The sequence below is a fragment of the Tamandua tetradactyla genome, chromosome 23 (assembly GCF_023851605.1).
Source record: "Tamandua tetradactyla isolate mTamTet1 chromosome 23, mTamTet1.pri, whole genome shotgun sequence".
Classification (NCBI taxonomy): domain Eukaryota; kingdom Metazoa; phylum Chordata; class Mammalia; order Pilosa; family Myrmecophagidae; genus Tamandua; species Tamandua tetradactyla.
The window spans coordinates 3,007,080-3,034,630 of record NC_135349.1 but is presented as its reverse complement, the minus strand read 5'-3'; the positions used below and the strand labels follow the sequence as shown (position 1 = coordinate 3,034,630).

The following is a 27,551-nucleotide window of genomic DNA, read 5'->3' as shown; positions in this document are numbered from 1 at the left end:
TATATGTATATATTTTTTTGCTTGGGCAAGATCAGGAATCAAATCCAGGTCTCTGGCATGGCAGGTGAAAACTTTGCCTGCTGAGCCACCATGGCCCACTCTATATCTTAATTTTTAAATGGGGGAAGAGACATTACCTCAGTGTAGGAAAGATTTAAGGGAGACAGAGATTAAGAGGATGACTTTATTTTGTGGTAAACCTGACTAGTTTTATCATAAGCATAAAGCTCTTGTGGAAATCAAGAACACAGCCACATTTCAAAGGGACTGGATCTGAAATAGGAACTGCTGTCATCCCTGATTGAGGCAGATTCCCTCCCTGGGATTCATAGCCTCTCATTTCCATTTTTCTACCTAGTGTGTGCACCATGTTACCCATTGCAGAAGAGCCTCCTCTGTTTATTGTGGTTCTTCTGAAACATTGGCACTTCAGACTATATATGTGGCTTTGGTTTCTACAAGCAAGGATCCCGCATGCTTTTATGATTTTGGGGCTTCTCAGTACTGATTTCTTTAAAGAGTCAAATCAGTCAATGATCAGCCAAAGACTTAATCACCTCTTGGTCTCCAGTAAACTGTGGCCAGAGGAAGAAATCACGTGAGTCAGCACTTGGCCAACCAAGTTTTGCTCTTTAGCAGAAAATGTGATTGCAAGTCACTTCATAGGGGAGGAATGAACTAGGAAGGGGACCCATTCTGTGTCACCGATAAGATTTTAAAAAGGTTACAGATGTAATGGACTTAGACCTAGGAATAGGGCAACCCAGACAGAAATGCTTTAATTAACCGAAGGTTAAGAAGTGAGAAAGTGAGAAACCACAATATTCCTCAAAATAGCAAGTAGCCTACTCTGCCTAAAGTACCAGACTGTTATAGTAAGATTAAAGAGAGATAAACCAGGGCTTCAAGTAAAACAGGTGTCCATAGGTCTCAGGGGTGGGGAGAGCAAGAGTGTTTGGGGGTAGGGCTGCAGAAATATTAAGGCACAATAAAATAACATGGGAAAGTGGGTGGCCCGGAGAACAGATGTGAATATAATGGTCATTGGAATGCACTATTTCTCATTGTAAGAGGGTATCCGGTTCTTACATCAATCTCTTCTTCTGAGTGAAATGTATTCCAAGAATTCAGACAAAAGAACCAATTTAGAATGTGCAGGGTGGAGGACTGATTTCAGATATGGTGACAAATCACTTAAGAACCCACTGATTTCCCCTGATGAGATGGTATCTCTCCTCACTGAAACTGAACTAGCAATAAATTTTGAGGAGAATGCCAGCGATGTAGACAAAATGCAATCTTGTAATAGCATAAGTGACGTAGAGGGTTTCCCACATACAATCAGTGTGATATGTTAGGAAAGTTAACCTAACAAAGCAAAAAGGAAGATGAACTGGAAGACAAAGGCAGGAAGGTAAGCACAAGAGCCACTCACGGGATAATCATTAAATATTGTGGTAGGTCAAAAAAAAAGGAACCAGAGCAGAGGGAAGTGAAGGAGGAATATGCAGGATTTCTCTTCACAGGAGACAAAAATCTACAGTACACAGGTTAAAGGCCCAAAGTAAGTAGCACACAAAAAAGGTTTTCAGAAGGTAATTTCAGAAAATATCTCCACAAACACAAGATAGAGTAAGGTATCTTAAACAGACTAAAAAAGAAAATATTGATGAATACAATGATAGAAAAATAAGCTTTTCTCTTCAAAAGACACCATGTAAGAAGTAAAAATGTAAGTCAGAGAGACTAGTAGAGCATAATTTGAACAACATGAAAGGCAAAGGACTTGTGCCCAGGTCCTTTGTAAACTGATCCTTTGTGAACTCAGTGAAGAACCCCTATAAATCAATAACATAGATAATCTGATAGAAAAATGGGCAAAGGGGATTTGGAGATTTCAATAGGTAATACACAAAAGAGGAAATTCAACTGACAAACATAGGAAAATACATTTAACCTCATTAGTTATCAAGGAAATCCCAGTTAAAGCCACAGTGAAGCTGTGACTACACAAAACCAGACTGGCAAACATTTAATAATATGGCACTACCAAGTGCTGGTAAAGATTTGCAGTCTTTAATTCCCATGATGATGGTGAGAATGTAAACCGGTCCACCCTCTTTGAAAACAGCTTGATTACCTCCTAAAGGTGAAGACAGCCACCCCTATGACCAGTGACTACACACCTCAGGAACATGCACAGGGAATCAGCACATGCAACAACTCGTGACACCAATCATGGCAGCATTCCAGTACAAGATTCCTAGAGCAGGTCAGACTCCATCGAAAGGGCACAATCTCAAGTTCAGGGGTTCCCAGACTATCAAAACTTCTGACCAAAGGGGCTTCCATCACCCTCTTAGCTTCAATGATTTGCTAGAATGACTCACATAAATGACTCACAGAAAGTGCTGCATTTATGATTACAGTTTTATTTTAGCAAAGGATACAAATAAGAAGCCAGAAGAAGAGACACATGGTGTGATATCTGGAGGGTCTTCAAATACAAAGTTCCCATGTCCCCTCTGTGGGGAGCTGGGACGTGTCGTCACCCACTGGGCGCGTGGATGTGTGTTACCAACCAAGGAAGCGCATTGGAGCATCGGTGTCCAGAGCTTTTACTGCAGTCTCATTATGGAGGCACAGCTAATGGAGTCAAGGCCCCCGTGGATGAACTCAATCCCAGGTCCCTGACCCCAGGTCCCAGGTCAGGCTGATGTGAACTAGCTTGAAGCCCCAGTCTACAAATCACATGGGGGCCTTTCTAGCATGTCCAGCCCTAATCTAAGAACACAGTTTGGGCACCCCTGCCTGAGTCATCTCATAAAGATAAACCATCAAGTGTAGCCTAAGACTCTCCATAAATTACAGACACTCCTGTCACAGAAAAATTCCCAAGATTTAGAGGGCTTTTCTCAGGAACCGTGAACAAAGATCAGCCAAATTATTGGTTATACATCATAGTAACATTTTTCATTATAGCCTAATTGCAAACAAAATCAATGTCCATTAACCATAGAGGAGATCAGTTGTGGCATATTCATACAATGGAAAATTAGACAGTAATTAAAATGAACAAATACAGCTAGAAAAAATAATATAGCTAGATCTTAAAAACATCATGTTGGACTAAAGAAGCAAGATCCAAAGGGTTATATTTTCTTTGATTCCATTTATATAAAACCCCAAAAGAAGTGAAATATATAAGCAGCAAAACCATATAGAAAAGCAAGAATGTAACTACCATAGAAGCCAAGTCCTCTGGGGTGGGATGGGACTGAATAGAGGCACTCGGGACTCATGGGCCGCATTTGCTTTTAGAAAGGCAGGTGGTTCCATGGGCATCTGCCTTATACTCATTTTATTTTGGACATTTACGGTTATGTACCTTCTGCATTTATATATGTATATTTCAAAATTCAAGTCCCCATCCTACCAGGATTGATGGTTACTGTAATGCGGGAGAGAAAGTAAAGAAGGAAGAGTCAAGCTTAGAACCTTGTGTCTGGGAAAAAGATTATAACCTGCTCTCTAGCCGGGGGTCCCCGGATTCTCTCGGCGCAGAGCTGTGGGTTTGGAAGCGTTCTGGGGTCTGGGTTCGAGGACCTGGCAAAGAGCGCGCAGTTTTCCAGCCGCTTTAAGGAAAATGGACGATGTATTACTAAGCTGGAAAACATGGGGTTTCGAGTGGGACAAGGATTGATAGAAAGGTGAGCAGTATGGATTTGAAAATTTTCTTCCAGATTTACAAAAGATACTGCAAGATTCAAGGATGAGCTAGATATCATGAAGTTCATTTGTAAAGATTTTTGGACTACAGTATTCAAGAAACAAATTGACAATCTAAGGACAAATCATCAGGGTATCTATGTACTTCAAGACAACAAATTTCGTCTCCTTACTCAGATGTCTTCAGGAAAACAATATTTAGAACATGCATCTAAGTATTTAGCATTTACATGTGGTTTAATCAGAGGTGGCTTATCAAACTTGGGGATAAAAAGTATTGTAACAGCTGAAGTGTCTTCAATGCCTGCCTGGATAATCAACAATGAAATACCCAAATTGTAAGGATCACGAAGAGAAACAAAGACATTTGCTCACAAATCTGATAATCATCCCATAAAAATAGAGTTGCCTTTATTGGATGACGCTAAGAGCAAATTTCAAGTGATGATACAGAAGCTGTAGAACATACTGAAATTCAAGACTTCAAAAGTGTAAAGAGATAAATTATTCATGTATAAAGTATTTCAGTAGCAATAATTTATTATATTGTTGGAAGTTTGTATTAGTATAAGCTATTGCTACATTTTATGATGAAAGATGCACTTTTAAGCATGAGTAAGGTTTTTTTAAAAATCAATTTAGCACAGACCAAGTTAAAGCAGATAATGGGGCATTCTACCATTATATACACTTTATTGATCTTATTTAGTGAAAACCTTACTTCCAAGAACCAGACACCAAGACATAGGACCCTTATTTTAAACATTTTTATTTCTTAGAGTGATGTGTATTTATTTAACCCAGATAGAGAAGCAAAACTTAGACTTTGTTGAATTACCATAAATAAAAGTATGTATCAACCAGAATAATTTGTGTTAGAATTAACAAATGTTAGGTATCAGTTTGTTTTAATTATTCAAAAAAGGCAAACATTACACCAAATTAAATGGAACTTAGTTTTTAATGTTGCTTTTAATTTATTTCTACTGAGAATTTTTACACCTGTATAAGAATTTCATATATCCATTACATATACATATTACTGTATATATCTGACTCATTAAATTACTTAACACTTAATTTTACTTTAATTGATTTCAATTATTGAATTCTCCTTTAATGTAATAAAGTGAAATATGATGTAAATGTAAAAAAAAAAAAAAAAAAAAAAAGATTATACCCTAAGGTGAAACAAGGCCATTGATAGTCACAGTTTAGGGGAAGAAGACAGTATTTCAAAACAGCAAGTTTAAAGTAACAGAGATTTATTTGGTCAAATGCTTGCTGATATTTAGAAATGCTGAAAGAGAAATAAAAACATATATGTGAATTACTCACAAACGATTTTTCTTAATACTATGAGAGCAGGGTGCCACCTGACCTTGCAGAAGGCAAACTGGACCTGGTCTCCAAGGGGAGCTGGGTTGGGAAAGCAGCCTGGGAAAAATTCTCAGAGGAAGTGATTTATAAGATATCTAAAGCCAAAAAGAAACATCAGTCAGGCGAATGGTATTCCAGACATTGGGAAGAGCATGTTCAACAATCCTAAAACAGAAGAGAGAGCACGGAACAGCTGAGGAACTAACTGCTTTGTTAATCGTAAGGGAGAAGGAAGCCAGAGAAGAGGGGCCAGAGAGGCTACAGTGGCCTGTCATGAAGGACCACAGCTTAGACTTCATCCTGAAGATTGGGAAATCACTGAGAGGTTTTTAAAGATAGGACAGTCTGGAAAGTGATGGGACCTGTCTAACCTTTAGAAAGATCTGCTTATCCCCAGAATGGACACCAGAAGTGAGGTGGGAAAAGGATAAAGCTGGAGACCTAAGGATCAGAGAAGGGGTTTTGTAGTAATCCGAGTCATCTCATAAGAATATCCGAGTAGAATATGCTGCTGGCCTGAACTAAGGTAGTGGTGGTGGAGGAGAAAACTTGATGATTAATTGGGATAGGAATAATAGGAAGGTAATGGAGGAACCAAGGAGAGATGGCAGAATCATGTCCACATTTCTCTGCCCCTGCACAAATGAAACCAACTGAGAAAATGTCTTTATCATTAAACTCAATCTAAATCTATTAATAAAGGGGGGAAAGCAACACAAACAACACTGAATATTTCGAACTTGAATAAACTATTGACCATATCCTCTCCAGACTCTAGGGGGGGGGGGGGGTCAAAGGCCCACTAAACAAGGACAGCCAGGTGCCGTGTTATCAGCATAGAGAAAGAGCCACTTCTCGATGACCAAAATACCATTTCTATCTGTAGCATTATGTCCCTCTCCCCAAAAAAATAGAGAAAGGGGAAAAATACTTATTAACTCATAAGATATCAAGCACAAGAATAAGCTCCATTCACTCATTCATACTTTCATCCAAATAACAAATATTCATTGAGTACCAGCAGCTTGTGATGTGCTGTGTTATGCACAAAGGTTGCAAAGTTGAAGGAAAGACAGCCCCTGCCCTTGAAGAATTTCTAACCTAGCTTGATTTCAGGCTGTAGGAGTTGGAGTAGGAAAAGCAAAATTATTCATTATTTTAATTGATGTACAAATTCATGTGAGTCATCCCTCATATCCCAAATAATTTACAGAATTTGCCTGAAGAGTCCTCATAGGGCAGGCTACGGGGGGCCTGAGGCCTCATGACAAGGCAGGCTGAAACTAGAGTCTGCTTTTGTGTACACGGTGCATCTTCATGCATGCAGAGGGGCGTGCTGAGAAAGCACAGGGGGAATTCACATCACAGACCGCCCAGGGCTCAGCTACAAGTTTTCAGAGGCTTGAGAAAAGCAATAGCAGAGAAAAGAAAGGCCATTATTTCTCAGAGACTTATAGCGCTACTTTATTTCTCTGCTTTCATGTAAACTCAAGCATCTCTGAGCTAGTCAAAAGAATCCACTCAAAAGTTATAAGGTTTTAATCATTCTGCAGTGGATATGGGTCATACCTATTCTTGCTGAAAATGATACGGTGTCCCTTAAAATCATTATTATTTTTCAAATATGATGATTTCAAAGTAACATTTTCTTCTCCTTGGAAGCAATATTCCATTGTTTAAGAACCACAAGTAAGATGCAAATTGTTAGAGCTCATGCAGATTTATATACTTCTACAAGTGAGCTACAAAAACAGTTTTTGTATAAAAATATGTATGCACATACAAAGCTTACAAACTTGAAATTTTCCATTTGTAAAGTTTACAATCACAACAGAAAAGGCTACTAGATGACCAGAAGAAAACATACACACAGGGGGATCTGGATACACAGATTTTCTCATTACACTGCTTCACAACACAATAGCACTGTAGCTGAAGTTGCCCTGAGCTGTGCAGGCAATTAATAGCTTGGTGTTTCTCATTATAGCAATTGCTGTAATTTAGAGTATCCCAAGGAAACAGCCTGTTGGCACCCGTCCAATTTGCCTTATATTTTACCCACCTTTAAAGGCACATGTGTTTTGCATTCCACCAAGAAGAAAAACAAACATCTCCCTATGGCAAGCTGGGAAATGCTGGCTGAGCTCCTTACAATAGGTATATTTGAACAAGCACTGGATGTTGCTCAGGTAGAGAAAAAAAGGAAGTAAAGTAGAATGTGTATAAAAAGGTCTCCAGTGATTAAAATGAGACTGCAGGGTCAAGGACTACCTTATGGTTACTTTGTCTCAAACTTTCAACGCCTAGCATACAGTGGAAACACATCAGCTTCTTTGCATAGAAGCAATGGTACATTACCAAGAAAAACGCTTTGACAATAAAGTTATTCCATGAAACATTTCTGCCTTGCTTAGCATTTATGGGATAATTAGCCAATCTAAGATTTATTTTTCCACTTTCCATCTTCCTTATAGATGTAAAACCTTTGAGACTAGCAGGGAAAAAAGATAATTAAAATATGTCAAATTTTATACCCACTGTAGCTTTAGACAACAACCAGGCTGTCCATTTCAGTTTTCCCGGTTGCTGAAGCCAGGCAATCCTAGCCAAACTGCTCAAAGCTGCCTGTCCTGCATATCACAGCCCCTCCCTCTGGCCACAAAGCCTAATGTTTGCAAATCTTCAATTCCAGTACAAACCTATAAGAGGACAACTTCCCAGAAGTTACAAAAGGGAAAACATAAGAACAAACCCCAAATCAAAAAGATATGACACAAACATAAATTAATCTTACTGAAATGTTTTATTTAGCTAAAAAAAATCAAAAAGAGGAAAAAAAAAACCCATAAGTACTAAATAAGCTTCAGCTTTTGTATAATTTACATAAAATCACCTCATTTAAAGATAGTAACACACAGGTTCATTTCTCCCATCTATGATGCTATATTATTGCCGTTATTATAAATCTTACTCTAAAAAGTATCACAATTTTATACACTTCTCATATGGACAAAAATCTAGGCCTTTTGCCGTTGTTATAGATTTTAAAATATGAAAACACCTGACTTAACTTTCTTTAGTCAGAATATATTAATTAATATTGATTTAAATTAAAATAATCTAATTATGCATTCCTTCAAATCTAAAGTAAAAGCAAACATGTGTACTAGCTGTCTGCAAACTGCTGAATATGTCTATTCTAATTATACATTCCAGAAGTGGAGAAATAGCTACAGGATGGGTCTGGGACTCACTGGACCACTGTGAGATGGACTTGAGTAAAAGTCCTTTGATCATCTGACCTCTGTAATCCCCTACTCTGACTGGTGGACCAAAGTGATGCTTTGACTTTCCTGGAGTAATGTCACTTCCAAGTCAGTGTCTAATAATCCCTGAAATGTCTGATCATTTCCTCTTTCCCAAAGCACAGTCTACCCTGGAAAAGGCCACAGTTCTCTTCGAGGAAGGTGGAGGAAGATCAACAGTATAAATCTTTGGCAGTATAGCAGGGCCCTTTTTGAAGGGGACTTGGCTTTACTTTCATTCAAAGGGTTCTCAGTCTCTAAACTGCCCAACTCTGGGAATTGATTGAGGGGCCCCCACTCTGCTTTTGTGATTCAAGTTAAGAGTTTTGTTCACATGACCTAGAACGCTTCTGCTTATCCAGATCAAATAAGAATTTTGTGGCCCATCCATGGATGTCACTTCTAGGTACCCCATGATCAGCTGGCGAATGCCATAGGTCTCTGTGAGTCAGATTATTTTGATGACTGTACTGACTCTGCTGCCCACTACAGGAGCCACACCCACCTGGCAGAGTCTGTCATTCCCACTGCCTTTAAGATCCCAGGTTAGTGGCGGCAGTTCCCACCGTGCCATGTGACCCACAGAGAAGAGCAACCACAGAGCTCTTCTGGGGTCTTGGCTCCTCTCACAAATTTATTTCTCACAGTCTTGTGAGTGTGTCCTCTGGACACTCCAGGTAGATGAGCAGGTCTTCATGACAGATCCATTCTAATATTCCAATCTCTCTAAGCCTTCAGATACTTTCTCCCACACTATCCCAGGGCAGTTCTAGCATTTCACCTTCATTAGTGTAGGCCACTTTTGGTCCGTATTTCAGCCACAGAACAAAGCTATCCACCTGTGATCCACATTTGGCAGACACAGAAGCCTAAACCATCTTTCTTTTTTGTTGTGGTCTTAATAAATGAACCACTTCTCTATCTGGGGAGCCCGTGTGCTGCTGAGTCTCCAGAACAGCCCTTGCCAGCACCCTTCCTTCCTCAGGGTCTCAAGAAAGACAGTCTAGATTCTCAACACCTTCTCTATCTTGATACAACAGGGCTTTGAAATGGACAATTTGATTCTTAGAGTTGTTGCAGTAATGGTTTTGGAATTAATGCACAAGGAATTAATGCAAAAGGGGCTGGGGACAGATATATTTTCTCCAAGGTTTACACTGTGAAAAGTTGTGGGGCTTGATACTTTCTATAAGGAAAGAGGATGTCTTCTTGAAGAGTGTCATACACGCTCTGACCTTTAAGACTTAGTTGCTCCTTATCTCTAGAATCTATGTTGCTACTGCTTCATTTGTTCCATTTTTCCTATTGCTATCAAGAACTTGGACTTTTATTCACATAAAGAATTAAGAAATAATTATCATGACTCCAGATGATGTGAAAGTAATCAGAAATACAAAAAGCAATTTTACTTTGCAAGATATACTTGAAGGAAGCTAACACCAAGGGAATAACACAACCATTGTTTCTTCCTCTATTTGAAGCACTGAAATAAGTAATAACAATAATAAGAGCATTATTAAGATTGACTAACAGTTATGATGCTCTTAGTATGATCCAGGTGCTAGTCTCAGCCTTTTAAATTTGCAGATGCTTACACAGGTAATCCTCAAACAATATTCTAAGGCAGGCATTATTACTAAATCAGCTTTTCAGAAAAGGAAACTGAGGTACAGGAAGATTCAGTAACCTGTCCAAGACCACACAGCTATTAAATGGAAAAACCAGGATTTGAACCTAGGCAACCTGATTTCAGAGTTTACATTCTTTATTTATTTTAATTGAGAAATCTTCACACACATACTTTCTATCCACAGTGCAACAATCAGTGGCTCACAATATCATTATGTAGTCATGTATTCATCACCATGAACATTTTTTTAGAACATTTGCATCATTCCAGAAAAAGAAATAAAAGGAAAAAACTCATACATACCATATACTTTTACCCCTCCCTCTCACTGACCACCAGTATTTCCATCTATCTAATTTATTTTACACTTTGTTCCCCCTATTATTTATTTATTTATTTTATACATATTTTTAACTCATATGTCCATTCCCTGGATAGAAGAAGCACCAGACACAAGGTTTCACAATAACACAGTCAAACTGTAAATGTTATGTCTTTATACAATTGTCTTCAAGAATCCAGGCTACCAGAACACAGCTCAACAGTCTCAGGTATTTCCCTCCAGCGACTCTAAAACACCACAAACTAAAAAGGGATATCTATATAATGCATAAGAACAACCTCCAGGATAACTTCTCAACTCTAAATGAAATCTCTTAGCCACTGAAACTTTATTTTCTCTCATTTCTCTCTTCCCTTCCTTTTGGTCAAGAAGGCTTTCTCAATCTCTTGATGCTGGGTCCTGGCTTATCCCAGGCTTTCTGTCCCACATTGCCAGGGAGATTTACACCCCTGAGAGTCATGTTCCGCATAGGAAGGAAGGCATGAGTTTACACACTGAGTTGGCTTAGAGAGAGAGAGAGAGGCCACATCTGAGCAACAAAAGAGGTTGTCTGTGGGTGACTCTAAGGCCTAATTTTTAAGTAGACTTAGCTTATCCTTTGCAGGAATAAGTTTCACAGGGGCAAACCCCAAGATCTAGGGCTTGGTCTATTGATTTGGTTGTCCCCACTGCTTGCGAGAGGATTAGAAATTCTCCAAATGAGGAAGTTCTTGCTCCCCCACCCCCCAAGGGACTTTACAAATACTTCTTTACTCACTGCCCAAATTGCTCTGGGATTTATCAGGGCATCACACTAACCTGGACAAACCAACAAAAATCTCACTCTCTATTCAAGACTCCATGTACTTAAGATGTTCAACTAAACTGATGATAAAAGTTAAATTAGGAAATGTATTACCCAAAATATAAATTTTGCACCAAATAAACATAACTCCCTTGGTTTCAACCAGAAATTGAGTTTTGAAATATGGATGATAGGGTAGCCCATGGTGGCTCAGCGGGCAGAGTTCTTGCCTGCCATTCCAGGACCTACATTCAATTCCTATTGCCTGCCCATGTTTAAAAAAAAAAAAACGGATGCTATCATCCTTTACCCAGTCTTCTAGTATACTTCAGATCAGTTTCATTCATATCTCTAGTTGAAGTCTTATCCATTTTTCAACTGGATGGAGTACTGCTTACTTTTATAGCTTCAGAGCTCTAACTCTGAATCTCAGGTGTCACATAAGTACCCAAAGTTTCTGGGAAAGACCATGTTTTGAACAAAGAGCTCAGTAACTCAGAATTTAGAATTAACAGTTACACCTCACAAATACATGTAACTTCTGTAAGAGCTTACAATCTAGGGCCCTTTACAATAAACCCGAACCTGATAACCCATCCTCTCGGCTTTAGTTCACCAAATTTTTTTTTATAGTTAGTCCATATGATTGAGGCATGATAATATTTGTCTTTTTTTTTCTGACATTTCATTTAACATGCAGATCTTAAGGTTCATTCACCTAGTTGCCTGCCTCACAACTTCATTTCTTCTTGTGACTTCTTAATAGTCCATTGTATTTATACACCATAGTTCCCCTTTCCGTTCCTCAGTCAGAGCTCACATTCTTAACTACCATTTTATGTTACTTCTTCCAAGATTTGGTATCTATTATCCTTTCTAAGGATGTTAAGAAAAGCAGTAAGACAACAATAAATGCTAAACCAAGGGCCTCTACCATTAAGCATTTCGGAACACTATGATTTTCCATTTTAATCATTAGATGCTTTTCAAAAATTCCATCTCTGCTACAATTCCTTATTTTACCATTAGTTAGAGAAATAACTAAACCTGATCCAGGACATTTACAATTTATTTAAATTCACATAGAGTGTATTAGATGAAGGCCAGAAACTAAATAGCTAGCCATTCTACTCACAACTAAGTATCAGAGATAACCCAAAGGCAGGTTGCCAGTTCCTCCTTTCTCTCCAACTTTAATTAACACAAGTACTATTTTGTATCTATTTCCATAAACAAAATTCTTAAATTTAACTAAAAGTTAATTCAATAATATTAACTCAAACACAGCAGCTTCAAGCCCTACTATGATTTCTCTGAATATATCCATTTTAAAAACAAGGAAAAAGTTAATAAAATTATTGATAGTGAATTAGTTTTTGAAAGTAATTGGCATGATGCAGGTTTTCATATAGAAGACAAAGCTCATTGGTAATTCAGAACTTTACAGTAAGCAATAATGGTTTCTCTTGATTTTACAGAATGAAAGGTTTGTGTTAAAATGACCACGAACACAGGTAGACTTCACACAGGTAATTTACAAATAATAAAAATTTATACAGCATAGGCAAGTCTCAAAATTGCTCCATGCATTATTCTATGGACTGAAATAAAGTATACACATTGTATATAATACCAAAGGACATAATTTATCTCTCAGATACAATAATATAACTCAATTACTAATGAATGGGCAAGTCTAGACTAAAGAAGAAAAGATCCATGCTTCCAAAGTTACAAGTTCTAAGTACACCGCCCCACTTATAACCTTCCAAGGTAAGACTCTGCAAGTCAGTCAGCTATGATAAAGAACTAGCACTAAAACAAGAAGAAAAATCGTCCTGGGTGAAACATGAACTACAGCTGTTATGGTTGTTTGATCTCAAAATTTCGAATCTGTCTGCAGCACATTCTTTTTTCCAAGGGCCTTTTAATTTATAGCCACAGTGGAGAGAGAAACTGGATTTTTTTCCAATTAGGCTATGGAGCTTAATTCCCTCATGTGCTGGTTTTACCCAGAAGGTTAGGAGAGCTGTAAAATGGTTGGTTTTTCCATGTGTCTTTCTCTCCACTCATTCTCCCATCTTTCCCATGCTGTGTTGATCTCTTCTTTCGTTTTTCTTGTGCTGGTATTCAAGTCCAGCTGACTCAAACTATTTATGAACTGTATCAGGTAAAAGGCGCTCTTGGTCATTCCATCACATCAAACTCTCTTGGCTACCCCCTCCCTTTCCAGCTATTCCTTCTCTATCTTCGTGTGGACATCTTGCCTCCCCACCCTTCTCTAAATGTTGGCTGTTCCTTAAATCCATTCTGTATGCAGTTGTTATTTCAGTGACTACATAGCCAAATAAAGAAGCTTGCCTCTATGATATAACCAGTCCATTTGATTCTACTTTTGATATACATATATAATCTTCAGTCTGTCCACTTTTTTCCAGTTCTTCTGTCCTCATCTTTATCCAGGCCACCAGCATCTTTTGCCAGACATCCACAAAAGCTTCCTAAGTATTCCCTCTGTTTCCACGTATACCCCTTACTATCCATTCTCCACAAAGCAACCAGATTTTCTTAAAGCAAAATGGATCATGGAAGCCTCCATGTCTTTCCATGGCACCTGGAATAAAATTCAAACCCCTCTCCATAGAAAAAGCACTCCTGTGACCTGGCCCCTGCTGGTCTCATAGCACTGCAGCCACAATGGCTGCTTTTCAGCTCTTCCCTACTTTTGTTCCTCTGTGACTGCTATGTTCAGAACATACAGACCCATTTCTTTTTCTTTTAAACTTTTTTTATTGTATAATGTAACATATATACAAAGCAAAAAAGCAGCAGTTTTCAAAGTACTCTTTAACAAGTAGCTACATACAGCCCCATTTCTGCACACCTCAGGTTCCTTTTCTTTCTTCAGATTTCAGCCTAAGTATCACCTCCTTGGAAAGGCCTAAGTATTACCTCCTTGGAAAGGACAGACGGCATGTCCTCATCCAGTTCTCTTTATGCATTTGTCTGTTTGCCTCTTTTTTCTCTGTTTGCCTTTACAGGACTATAAGTTATGTGAGAACATGGACCCATATGTCATTGCACCAGTTCCTACGAAATGTCTAGCACAAAGGAGAAAGCCAACCAATATTTGTTAAATGAATGGAGGAATGTCTTTTCTTTACTCCCATAGAACTTAGCACAGGAAAGGGTATTCTAAAAAAAGACTTAATGAAATATTTAATGATGACCAGTAAAAGGCAAGAGGAATAGAGAGAGAAGAAAACACTGAATAAAGATGGCATGTGGTTTCAAAGGTCACAATATGATTCTATTTACATGAAATGCCCAAAATAGACAAATCCATAGAGATGTAAAATAAATCAATGACACTTAAAGCTGGAAAAAAGAGAGAATGGGTAGTGACTGCTAATTGGTGTGGGGTTTCTTTCTGGGGAAATGGAAATGTTCTGAAATTAGATCATGGTGATGATGGTGATAGTTGTACAACTCTGTGAATATAATAAAACCCACTGAATCGTGCACTTTAAAAAGGTGAATTTTATGGTCTGTGAATTATATCTCGATAAAGCTGTTATTTAAAAAAGATTACATAAGACAACTACTATGATGTGGCTACAATCCTGAAACCTTGAGAGCCTGAATCACTTGATTTATCTTCCTACCCCCAGAGCTTAGCACAGTGCTGACCGACTGACTGAATGAAGAAATGGGGACCACGTCATTTGGATGCACATATTCTAGCACTTAGATTACAGCAAAGAATGAGCCCTCAGGAAGAAATGATTCCACATTACTCAGATACGATGTTTCATATTTAACAAAACACTCTTAAATCTAGTATGACCTTTGATAGTCTAGAAGAAAGTCTTGCCACGTAATCATCACTTGCATTGCAGAGATGAAGAAAAGGAGCCTCAAAGAAGTAAAGGACTTGCCCTAAGGTTCTGACCACAGGTGACCACATGGGACTAAAGCCCAAGATGCTCAGCCCCTAGAGCAGGTTCCTTTGGCCATGTGGCAACCCTGAGGGACAGGGTTCCTTTGGCCATGTGGCAACCCTGAAGGACAAGCTAAGATCAACTTTGCCATAAATATTCACTACAAAACCCAGCAAGGTATCATTCAAGGGCTGAATTCTATCCTCAGATCCATAAGTAACATATTATTTGACCTTAAATCACTTAGCCACTTTCTTTCTCTCAGCAGTGATCAACAAAATTCATACAGTAAAGCCTTTCTCTGATTTCTCTGTCTGAATGCCGCAAAAGTTTAGAGCAGTTAGCAGAAAGATAAGATATCTGCACTCCCCCCACCACCCCCACCATGTCATCTGCATTGGCTGCACCTCACTTATCCATGCTGCTAGCAGCATCTTCCTCCAGCAGGAGCTCCCTCCACTCCTCATCACAGCCCCAACTAACAAGTCAGCAAAATACTTTCCCAGCAGAAAATGGATTTCACCCATGTTATATGTGAAAAAATTAAGACCAGAAACGTTAAGTTAGGATTGCTCCGTATGAGAAAATGATTGAACAGTGCTGCTGATTCTCAGACGCAGCTCTCCTTTCTTTAAATCCAGTGGGCCTTCCCCCTTCCTGCTCCTCGAGCACTGTACATTTCCATAGAACCTCTCCCAGCACCCTTCATGTTGCTCAGCCACTTTCCTAGAGACCTCAAGGACTTTGTAGGGCGTGTCGCACCCTCTTCAGAAATGCTCCCTCTCTTCCCACAAAGAACACACCTCCTGGAAGCAGGTTTCCAACCATAACAGCCCCTTCAGCCAAGTTCAGATGGACTGTCTCTCATCTTGAACATTCTTTTGCCCCATTTCCCCACTGCCTCGACCTGTCCAGTTAAGAGCTTCCTTACAAACTGGTCTCAGCCCTACAGTACATAGTGCCCTATAGTGGGATGCCCACCCTTCTACCCTCTTTGAACGCCAAGGGCACCCCTTCCTTCCTGGGATACCAATTCCATGGGTTATAAAGCAGGTTCCTCTTCTCCTTTGCTTGGAGGGACTTAACTGTGGCATCCAAGATTTCTGCCTACAGACCCAAGAGGCACAATTACCATGCAGATAAGACCCATTGTAGGCTTGCCATGAGAGAAAGTTTCCAGAGTGTGCATGTAATTGGAGCTCACTCTGTTCCTTGGCTCTCAGTATAAGAACAGGCGGCTTGTGTTTCTGAATATCTCCAGAATGCTGCTCTTAGGACCATGCCTAGGGCGCATTAAGAGTGAAAGAGCATTTTATAGAGACTTTTTACTCCAGGAGTCTCCCCTTAGAAGCCTATTTGTTTCATATAGAATCTGGTGCTTGGGGAGTAGTTTTCATGCTTGACGCCAGTGCAATTAGGCACTAGTTAAATGACAAATAAATGAATCAATGAATGGCTTGTATTTGGGGGAGGATAACATGGGCACATTAATCCAAAAGAGAGGCTAATAAAAAGTCCCTTCTATTTGACTATGTAACGCATTACATGGTGAATGCACAGGTAGCTTCCTAATTACCCAGCCTGATAACAAGATTGGCATTATGGCCATGGGCACTGTGTTTAGGGGAGAGGGGAAGGCAGGCTAGAGAGGATGCACATCCTGGCATTCTGCATTTCAAGTTGCCACTTACCAGGACTGGAAGTTAACCACACAAAGCAACCTACAAGATATGTAGTTCCAAATGAGATGAACAATTGACGATGAAGGCTAATACATGTTCAGGCACATAGCAGGAGACTATAATGAGCAGAAGCAGGAATGATAATAATATATTACACTTACTTTACAGGTTAGAAAGGGCTTTAACGTTTATAATTTTATCCACCAAATGAATGTTCCCCATAACAACTGCAAAATTTTGACTGGGGAGTGATTATATCCATTTGGAATACTCACATTTAAGAATAGTTAACTGACCTCTCCGTATTCAAACAGCTGCAGTGTCAGAGCTGAAACCCTACTTTTCTGAGGCCCAATCCAGTGTATTCTGCCCTAAATCTTCTCTCAAGAATAAACTACATATTATTTAGTAATAATATTATTATTCCTTCAAAAAATATGGATCCTGAGGGCCAGCCCTTCCAGAACATAAACTAGTTCCACTTCCCTATCCCATATAATTGACAGCCCTTTCCAATATGAAAAAGTTAGAATGGGCATAGTCCAAATACCCCTAAAGATTAGGAGAAAGATCAAAGGAGAAGGTGGATTTGCAACAGAGAAGATAGGATTTAACAAATGAGTATGACTGCTGAATCATTATATTTATATTTCTTTTGGTATCCAGTTTCTTGGAGCAGCTAGAAGGAAACACCTGAAATGGTGGAAAAGTAACTCATATCAAACTCTGAAATCTATTCTATAACTGTTGTGGTGTGTTTTGAAATTTGTTGCTTTTTTGTATATATGCTATTTTTCACAATAAAAAGAAAAAACAAAAAAAGAAATATGGATCCATTCAAATGAGCCTTCAAAAACAAAGAAATTGGAAGACAAAGAAGACTTTTTCCTTGCCTCAAGGGAACTACAATTAGCAGCAAATAACCAATTATATGTGAGGGGGATACACAAATGTTTAAGACTACCATAAAGAAACATTATTTAGTAGTACCTACTACTATATAGTTTAAAAATATTTTCCATGTGGGAAACCCAGGTTTGAATCCCAAAACAAAATTCAACAAATGGTGCTACAATAATGGGACATTTACATTGAAAAAAAATGAAATGTGACTCACCATATAGCAATATATATATATATTTCTTGCTCATGATTGTTGCCATTTCAAAACATAATGTGGATACAGATTAAAGAGCTAAAAAAGAGAAAGGTATGATTCAACCACTACATTACAGGCTTGGCAACTTCAGAATTTATTGTTCATTAAACTGTATTTTAATTATCCTAGTTTTAATTAAAGTATTATGTAGAGTTGGTGAAATGCAATTATGTGCAACTGACTTAAGATGTATAATAGGTTAATATTTGTAAAGAAATGCATTATTGTCAGTAGATCAGCTCATGTAAAATGAAGTGGTATTTTCTTTTCAAATGAAAAATTGGTACACAGAATATTAAACTCCTGTCATTAAAATTAAAACTGCATTGCCAACTCAAATGGAACCAAGTAGGACTAAGTGCCCCCCTCCTGTCCTTGGGTTATTTGGTTTGCACAGGGATGGTTCTTTACCTGTGATGGACCTTTCATCCCAAAGCAGTGAAGACGCCTTCAGCTGCCTGCAGATAGCCACAAACACTGCCAAGAGAGGAGTCTTTAATGACCCTCACTAAAGCTAGCTGCACTGCGTGATGATGAGACTTCACAGCTAAACACCTGCCTCCTGCCCACTATATCCCAGAACCTGTCTCATACTGTTTATAAGGCAACCCTGGCTGATAGTCTGAAAGAAACTGAAATTCTCACAATACTGCCAGCCTCCCTCTCACTGTGGACCTCAAGGTTCTTGTTTAAAGCGCAGTAATACAAACGTTAGCACTCTGCATATCAGCCATCAAAAACTGTAACTCTTCCGATCCTTTTCTTACCTATTTCTATGTGCTCTAATTTGCCCCAGGATAATATCCACACAGACAATGACACTCCCACTGTGCTCCTTCTTTCTGGATGTGAGGAGGAAAAATAACAAAACCAAGTTTTCTAGGCTTTAGAAATCTGCACTTGGAAAAGCACATGGTGCACTGCACAGGGTCCAAGGTGTGCTGGGTGGAGGTGCCCTTCGCCTTGGCTCTCCCATCCAGCCCCCAGGCTCCTCGCTCCCACCTGGCTGTAAGTCCTAGAAGACTTCCCCATGGCCCCCTGTGCACAGAGCTCCCTCACATGGGACATCTTTAAAGGAACCATCAGGACATATTTTTGTGGGGGGAATTGGCACGTACCATCTTTACTTTCTCAGATATCAGTTGGCAAATTATTTTCTTGCTCCTTATCTTTTGTTAAACCTCATGACAACTCCAGGAGGAAGAGACTGCTATTTCTGCTTCAGGAATGAGGTTATGTGGTGGGCCCTGGGCAGATTCCTCCCGAGTGGAATTCCAAGCTGCCACATGTTGAAGCTAAAGACCCACAGGAGCAGCTCCAGGAGACCTTCGTGATGCTTCCACGGCAGAGCAAGCCCCCAGCCCAGCAGTGGGGGAAGTCCTGTCAATCATGTATTCTCTTCCTTCAGACCCTAGCTTCTCAGAAGCCCATGCCATCGAGCTACACCAAGGGCAGGGAGGGGGTGATATTCTCCCCCATATTGCCCCTACAAAATACCACCCCCCCCGCCACCCCTCAATTTACCAAGACAGTAGCCCCTGCCTCTGCCAATTCTGTCATCATTCCAGTGGTTTAACATCCATGCTGAAATCCAATCTACCCCAACACCCCAGCTCCTCAGTGTCTTCACCATCCTACACCTAGTGACATTTTCCTCCATGTCATTGCAGCCCTCCATTCTCAAGACACTCCCTAAGCCTCATCAATCCCAATAAAAGTTTCACTGCTGAAAGCTAGATTTCAAATATCCCACTGCCCTTCTCTGGTTGCCCTAGGAGACAGCCTCTGCCAAAGCTTATATAGTATGCCCTTTCACTGGTGAGTACAACGAAGAATGAGGGAGCAGAGGAGAGAGTAAACATTAAAGAGGGCACTACCAAGCTGGCCACAGCTCTGCACCATACACGGCTGTGCTGGATCTCACAGGATGTCCTCAGAGAGGCTGCATGAAGCTGTCAAGTATCCTGGCAGGGGTGAGCTGAGTAATTTAACTGCTGGCCTACCCCACCACATACACTCCCATTCTCTGGTTCCCTATGTATCAGAGTTCACCCCAAGAAAAGTTAACTCTGCTTACTTTCTGGGTTGCCCTAATCCCTTCAAATGGGATCTTGGAGCGGATCACCTTCAAGTTTCACAGATAGTTGCAGTCTTCTGAATCCATCCAGCCTTTTCCACCTCAGCGACAACCAAGACCCCTCGCTTATTTCTCACTCCCACCTGACAGTCAGGCTGAACTTAACTTCAACCCTGCTTGAACCCAATTAGCTGCCCCTCTTCAACTGCATCAGAACTTCTAAATTTCACTGAAGAAATCCAGCACCACAAACCACAGCAGTGCACACTCTCGCATGGTCCCACAAGCCTTCTATGTTTCCCCTAGTGAGTCTGCTTTCAAGCTTCCAGGTGATTGCTTATACCTTTCCTTCTCTCCCTGCACCCCATCTTACTCTAAGCTTATAACTTCAACCCAATATTCACAAAGAAAGTAAAAATCCACAGGAAATCCTTCCATTTTCCACAAGCACATTTACTAAACCACAGGCATCTGTACCCATATTCTGGCTCCCATGCTGGGGCAGTGGAAACAGCCCTGGACTGTTCAAAGGCTGTCCCCTGAAGGGCCACCACACACAGGGACACAGCACAAGGGCCCTCCTTTCTTGTGCTCTGTGGTCTCTGTGAAGACCCCTGACACCCAAGACTTTGCACCTCTAATTATGCCTGCTCTCTCTTCAGCCTCTGCCTTCTTCTCTATTGGACAATTTCCATTCGCATATAACTTTGGTCTAGTATGTCACATATAAATACGCCCAGCTGATTTTTCTTTTGTTTTTTGTTTTTTTAACATGGGCAGGCAGCAGAAATCAAACCCAGGTCTCCAGTATGGTAGGCAAGAACTCTGCCTGCTGAGCCACCATGACCCACCCCCAGCTGATTTTTGATAAAAGTGCAAAAGCAATTCAATGGAGGAAAGACAATTTTTCAACAACTGGAGATGAAGCAATTGGACATTGCAGGCAAAAATAATCCCCCAAAAACCTTAATTTACATCTCACACCTTAAACAAAAATTAACTCAAAATGGACCACAGATTTAAATGTAAAATGTAAAGCTATGTAACTTTTAGGAAGACATAAAGGAGTGCTAGCAGCAGGCATGGGTTCTTACACTTGATACCAAAAGCACGATACATAAAAGGAAAAATTGGAAAACTGGACTTAAAATTTAAAATGTCTGCTTTGCAAAAGACTTTGTGAAGAAGAGCAAAAGAAAAGCTACAGGGTGGGAGAAGATACTTGGAAATCACATGTTCAACAAAGAATTATATCTAGAATTTACAAAGAACACTCAAAACTCAACAGTAAAATAACACATGCAATTAGAAAATAGACAAAAGACATGAAGAGGTATTTTGCCCAAGAGGGTATACAGATGGCAAATAAGCACATTAAAAGATGTTCAACATTATTAGCCATTAGAACAATGCAAATTTAAAACACAAAGAGATAGTACTACATACCTATCACAATGGCTATAATAAAAAATAGCGAGGACAGGAAATGCCGGTGAGGCTGTGGAAAACTGTATTCCTCCCGCACTGCTAGTGGAAATGTAAATAGTGCAGGCACTCTGGAAGACAGTTTAGTGGTTTCTTCTAAACCTAAGCATGCAGCTGTCATTCGACCCACTCATTGCTCTCCTGGGCATTTACCCAGAAAAATGAAGATTTATGTTTATCAAACACACCAAGTGCTTCCCTGTTTTTACATATATTTGCTCCTTCTGCCTGGAATATTTTTCCTGTAGATATCTGCATGGTTGTTTCATTTTCATCATTCACGTACCACCCTAACAGAACAGTATAGCGTAGAGGATGAAGTAGGGGCTCTGGCCCCACTGGGCCCTACCACTCATCAGCCAATGGCCTCGCTCAGCTTTTGGTCCTCTTCGGTAAAATGAGGATATTAACAGTGTCGGCTCATTGAGCTGCTGTGAAGATTAAATGAATCAGTATATATAAAACAACTGAAACAGTACTCTGCACTCGACAAATGTTAATACTTATGGCTAGTATTAAACATCACCTCAAGAATCTCCAGAAACTATAGTGAAGGAGCCAGATACAAAAAATTTCCTATTCTATGACTCCATTTACATCAAGCTCCAGAATAGGCAAAAGTAAGCCATGATAAAAGAAGCTGATTAGTGGGGGAAGGGACACCAGTGGCCAAGAGGTGAGAGGGAACTTTCTCAACTGAGATGATTACATGAGTATAGATATTTGTTAAAGTTATCAACCTGTGAGCTTAAATCTGAGCATTTTGTTGCATGTAAATTACACCCCAATAAAACGGTTTTTAAAAGTCCCCCACACAGAGAGGTTGCCCTTCACCACTCCACCAAAGAGCTGTCTACCTCCCTCCTGCTCCATGTCAGCACCTCTCTGTTGCACCTGCATTTCCCTCATTCCACCCATCCTCACCTGATGGTTCCTGTCCATTAACCTGACTCCACAACCACACTAAGTCATAACCTCACAGATGGCAGGAACTTGGGTGCCCTGGTCCCCATTCTGTCCCTAGAACTAAGAACAGTGCCTAGCACAAAATAAGGGCTCAGAACGGGGAGAAATTCAACTTCCCCAAGATGAATTCTTGATATTCTCACAAGCAGTGTGGACAACCAAAGATATAGGCTGAGCCCCCAATCTTGGGGTTTGTTCATATGAAACTTAACCCCACAAAGGATAGGTCAAGTCTACTTAAAATCTAGGCCTAAGAGTCACCCCCAAGAGAGCCTCTTTTGTTGCTCAGATGTGGCCTCTCTCTCCAGCCAACACGATGAGCAGTCTCACCACCCTCCTCCTCTCTGCGTGGGACATGACTCCCAGGGGTGTGGACCTTCCGGGCAACGTGGGACAGAGATCCTGGAATGAGCTGAGACTCAGCATCAAGGGATTGAGAAAAACCCTAGAATGAGCTGAGAATTAACATCAAGGGATTGAGAGAACCTTCTCAACCAAAAGGGGGAAGAGTGAAATGAGACTAAGTGTCAATGGCTGAGAGATTCCAAAGAGAGTCGAGAGGTTATCCTGGAGGTTATTCTTGCGCATTAAGTAGATATCACCTTGTTGTTCAAGATGTAGTGGAGAGGCTGGAGGGAACTGCCTAAAAATGTAGAGCTGTGTTCCAGTAGCCATGTTTCTTGATGATGATTGAACAATGATATAGCTTTCACAATGAGACTCTGTGATTGTGAAAACCTTGTGTCTGATGCTCCTTTTATCTACTATATCAACAGACGAGTAGAACATACAGAATAAAAATAAATAATAGGGGGAACAAATGTTAAAATAAATTTAGTTTGAAATGCTAGTGGTAAATGAAAGCGAGGGGTAAGGGGTATGGTATGTATAATTTTTTTTTCTGTTATCGTTTTATTTCTTTTTCTGTCGTCTTTTTATTTCTTTTTCTAAATCGATGCAAATGTTTTAAGAGATGATGAATATGCAACTATGTGATGATATTAAGAATTACTGATTATATATGTAGAATGGAATGATACGCTAAAGTTTTTGTATGTTTGTTGTTTATTTTTTTAATTAATAAATTAAAAAGTGAAAAAAAATAAGAGCTTAGTAAATATTTGTTGACTGCATGAAGGGAAAAGGGGGAAGGAGAGCCACACTGGCCACCAGTACCCCTTGAATAACAGCATGATTGACTGTTAACACCAGAAAAGACCTGAGAGTTCATTTAGTACGCCTTCCCCACTTTTTGATATTGGAAAATGAAGCAATGGGGAAAGAAGTACTTTGTACAGGTCAGAGTTAACGGTGTAGGGAAGTCTGAAACCCATACCTCCTAGCCTTTTTTCCTTAAAACAAAGTTGACTCAATTCACACACACTGACATATAGAGATAGTTTTATATATTCACAAAATACCTACAAAATACAATGTAAAAATTCATAAAGCACATTATTTTGAAGGCACATTATTTTATAGTTAACAGTTAACTATAAAAATGTTATTACAACCATATCTACTTCATTCAAGCATCAAGTTGTGACTTCCAGTACAAGTGCTAATTTAAATCTTTCTTGAAGCAATTGAAATGAAAAGGTAATAAGTTAATGGCTGTTCAAGTATTTAAGCATGGACTGTTTCTAAGTCACCTGGGATGCTGTTTACTGCCTACACTTAACAATTCAGATCATTACTGGCAAGTAGTCTATGGCAAAGCTGACTGGAAGCTTGAAATATTTAATCCATAAACTTCACACTTCCAGGAAAACACATGCAAGCACATTCGTGCTTACATTCCTGTCAGGTAGGCTACAGGATGCAATCTGGACACAAGAATCTGGCATTAAGCAAAGAAATGCATTGTGCAGAACAAGCCTCTGCGCCGTGACTTCTAACTGCTGGCATAACCACCCCCTGGTGGTGAGAGGAACAGTACATGACACCAACATTCACATTTCATATTTTGAGAAAGAAAAGGAAACAAAGAAAATAATCTGAACAAAATAAGAGAACAGTTTCAGGATCAAATTAGACTATATTTATAAGGCAAGGCTACATTTATCTTTGATACATAAAGATAACAAATTAACAATTTGAATTCAGCAAATCAGTGAAATGAACACGCATTTTTCATTCAAACTTAGGATAAATAATGCCAATGGTCACCTTTTAAGATTATGAATATGATTTATCCTCAACTCTTGAAAAATATTATTTGCCCTTCCAAGATATTTTTCTACTTAACAGCATTTTTTCCTGAGGTTCATCATGCTTATTTTTCTTCCCTTTTCTGAGAAATTTTAAAGATATTACATAACTTTTCTTCACATCTATTCCTTCCTTTATTCAGTCATTCATTCAGTCACTCCAGCACTGCATATCTGGCATACTTAGCACCAAGCTAGATATAGTTATAAAAAAAGAGAAATTTTAGATGGTTAATACCCAGGGCAGGGGTAGGGGTGGGGTGGGGGTGGTGCTTAAAAAGGGTCTGAGGAGAGTAATATCTACAATTATGAATCATTAAGATATGATAAAATAAAAGGATGCTGAAGAAATATTCTTCTCTTATCAGAGTTTTGCCTGAAGCCACAAAGCTTGGAACAATGATGTTTTTAAGCGCCCAACCATTCTAAGGAGAAGGGAAAGGTCTTTCACAAGGAACTTGCTAAGCAGTGGTCAAGACAGATCCAGTGACCTACCTCTACCAAGGAGAGCTTGTCAGAGAAGGGTGAAGGGTTTTTTGGAGGAAAACTGCTGCCCTAGAAGGCAATGCTGAACATTCCTCCACACTAAAGGGAAGGATGAAAGAGGCCATGGGAAAATCGGACCTTTTTCCCCTGGAATGTATGGGTCATAAGTACTGGAATGAGACTCCATCTGTTAAAAGCTTGGCTAAAATACGTAGCTATGATGGCGCAAAGAGAAAGTGTTACAGGAAAGGGAGTTTCCTGAGTTTACTAAGTGACAGAGAGTAGGGGAGAGGCTGAATTTTCTCATGGGGAAAGTTAATTCAGGTGGGAGAGTCAAGCTAGAGTCATTTTAAAAGAACCCTGGATGCCAAGGCGAGATATGGCCAGGAAAAACACTAGGTGTATGTGGGTAGGATCGCAGAGCGGGGGTGACAAGGAGTATGAAGAGGTCAGATGATGAGGACACTCCCTGTGTCAATAAACTGCAGGAGGGAACTCCATGGGCAGATGTGGCAATATGCTTTCCAAAAACCTCAAATGAGAGAGAGAGAGAAAGAGAGAGATGCCAACATTGGAACAGCTCCCCTGAGGGTATAGATCCTGAAACTTAATTGCACTAATAAGACTTTGCCTTTTCCCTTTTGTCCCATCGCACTATCCATACTAGCTTCCTATTGGTGCTGCAGCCTTAATTGTCCATCCGCATCTACGCTAACACATTCACAAATTCCTCCAATGGACACCTTTGGGAGGCCACATCCAGCCTGTGGCCTCTACAGATTAGTGTCCATCCCATATGTAAAACAAATTCACCCTACCCAATCATCCCCAAAAGTCCCAATCCATTACAGCATCAACTCAAATTCCAAAATCCCATCTAATTCTTAATTCTTACCAGCTTAATCGTGCTCACCAGCGAAATCACATAAATAAGGTGTGGCTGAGGCACTAGATAGGATCTGTTCTGTGGAAAAATTTCTCTCCATCCGTGAAACTGTGAAACTCAAGAAACATGGTACCAACTCCCAAAATACAATGGTAAGAGAGGCACAGGATACCAACTATAGACTTGCTGGTTCAGGAGGGGAGAAAATGGAAGGCACGAAGTAATCATCAGTCTCAAGCAACTTCTAAAATCCGTTGGGCAAACCATATTTGGTTTCAAGGCCTGGGAAAAAGCCTTTGTGATTCTAAATTTACACCCTGGGCTCATGACTCAGCCCTTTTTTTCATGAAAGATAGCATGTGTTTTTGGCTGAATTCGTTGATCAACCTTTTTCCGGTCTTCCTGTGGAATTCTGAGGGTCCGGCAGAATTCTTTCATTTCATCCTCTCTGTACCCTTCAGTCCAAGCTGGCAACATTTTTGCTGGATGAAATTCTCGAGAACTTCTGTGTACGGGTGTCATTCCAAGAGATGTTCCTCTGCAGTTCTTCCCTAAATAATTACATCTTTATTTTTGGCTCTAGCTGAGATGACTGAGATGGTCTATGAGCCACATATGTGTGGAACTGAAAACTGACCTGAGAGATTAGTAAAAGATTGTCTATCCACACCCTCAGAATTTTCACTGGAGCACACTTTTCTGACAGTAAATCTCTTAATTTTAGTATCTTTTGATGTATGAATAGGCTGAAAATTTCCCAAATCATTAAGCCCTGATTCTTTTTGTTAAACATTCTTTACTCAACTTAGATGAGGCACGTGTTATTGCAGACTGGAAGGAAAGCGAACCTTGTTTTGAAATTGCAGATAATCTGGCAAAGTTGACTAGTGGGTTTGTCTGGAAGGCAGATTTTAAAACCATGAACTTGGATATTCAGCAGAAGAGATCTCCAAATTAAATGTCGAAAGTGTGGCCTGGTTTCTCCTCGCAGCTTATAGTGAAATGTGACAAGAAAGAGATAATCTGAAAACTGAACTCTTGGGTACAAAGAAACCAGAAGTTGAAGTTCTGGAAAATTCTGGGCCTCCAGAAATGGAGACCCCAGAGAACAGTGCCCTGTGTGAGGATTTAACCAAATGTGGAAACAGCCAACCATTTCAGAGAAAGCCAGGATCAGACATGGAGTTATCCAGGAAGGATCTGTGGAAACTCCTTACGTCTGATGGGTACGATCTGAGGCTACTGCATAAAAAGCCAATGAGAGTGCTGTGGGACCTGCATAAACAGAACCACTGCCAGTCTGGACTGGAGGGTTCAGAGAAGGGACACATTGGAGGAAAAATAGCTTCAGAGGCAAAACCATGGAGGCTGAGGTCTGAAGTCAAGAAGCCTCAGGCCAGGAGAGCGGCCCCACCCAAGCCCGTGGAGAGGGTGAGTTTGCCCCAAAGGCAGAGGGTGGGCCTTCCACCTCGTTGCAGTGGAAGAGTC

The 27,551-nt window shown here is 40.0% G+C and overlaps 1 protein-coding gene and 1 long non-coding RNA gene across 7 annotated transcripts in view; one reads left to right on the top strand and one right to left on the bottom strand.

The window, feature by feature from the left end:
- The window catches only part of SDK1 (sidekick cell adhesion molecule 1), a 1,057,379-nt gene that overhangs the window by 582,903 nt on the left and 446,925 nt on the right, over nt 1-27,551 (bottom strand). The window lies entirely within an intron of this gene.
- LOC143666458 (uncharacterized) lies at nt 3,536-4,809 on the top strand. The gene is made up of 2 exons (XR_013167645.1): nt 3,536-3,710; nt 3,744-4,809. It is a non-coding gene; the product is annotated as an uncharacterized LOC143666458 (long non-coding RNA).